The sequence below is a fragment of the Orycteropus afer genome, unplaced genomic scaffold (genome assembly GCF_000298275.1).
Source record: "Orycteropus afer afer isolate SDZICR_OR568_19922 unplaced genomic scaffold, OryAfe1.0 scaffold00094, whole genome shotgun sequence".
NCBI lineage: Eukaryota > Metazoa > Chordata > Mammalia > Tubulidentata > Orycteropodidae > Orycteropus > Orycteropus afer.
Window position 1 is genome coordinate 1309879 of NW_006921681.1, and position 490 is coordinate 1310368.

General features: G+C 32.2%; 1 protein-coding gene across 1 annotated transcript in view; it reads right to left on the reverse strand.

Moving 5' to 3' along the window:
- Window positions 1-490, reverse strand: part of ACOT7 (acyl-CoA thioesterase 7) — a 181076-nt gene that overhangs the window by 165127 nt on the left and 15459 nt on the right. The window lies entirely within an intron of this gene.

A 490-nucleotide genomic window follows, 5' to 3' on the forward strand; every position in this document is an offset into this window, starting at 1 on the left:
CTCAGCACAGAAAATAATATGGAACAAAGAAACCAGGGACACCATAAAAAAACACATAACAAAATGACAGCAACAAATTCAAACTTATCAAAAATTACATTGAATGTTAATGGATAAAATGCACCACTCAAGAGACAGAGAGTTGCAGATTGGATAAGAGAACAAAACCCATCAATATGCTGTCTACAAGAGACACACCTTAGAGACAATGATAAAAATAGACTAAAAATCAAAGGTTGCAAAAAGATATATCAAGCAAATGGAACCATAAAGAGCAGGAGTGGCAATATTAATTTCTGAGCAAATTGACTTTAAGACAAAAATCACCATATGAGCAAGGAAGGACATTATACAATGATTAAAAGATCAATTGAACAAGAAGATACAACCATAATAAATATTTATGGACCCAATGAAAGAGCCCCAAAATATATAAATCAGACTTTAAAAGAGTTGAAAAGTCAAATAGATGACTCCACAGTCATAGTGG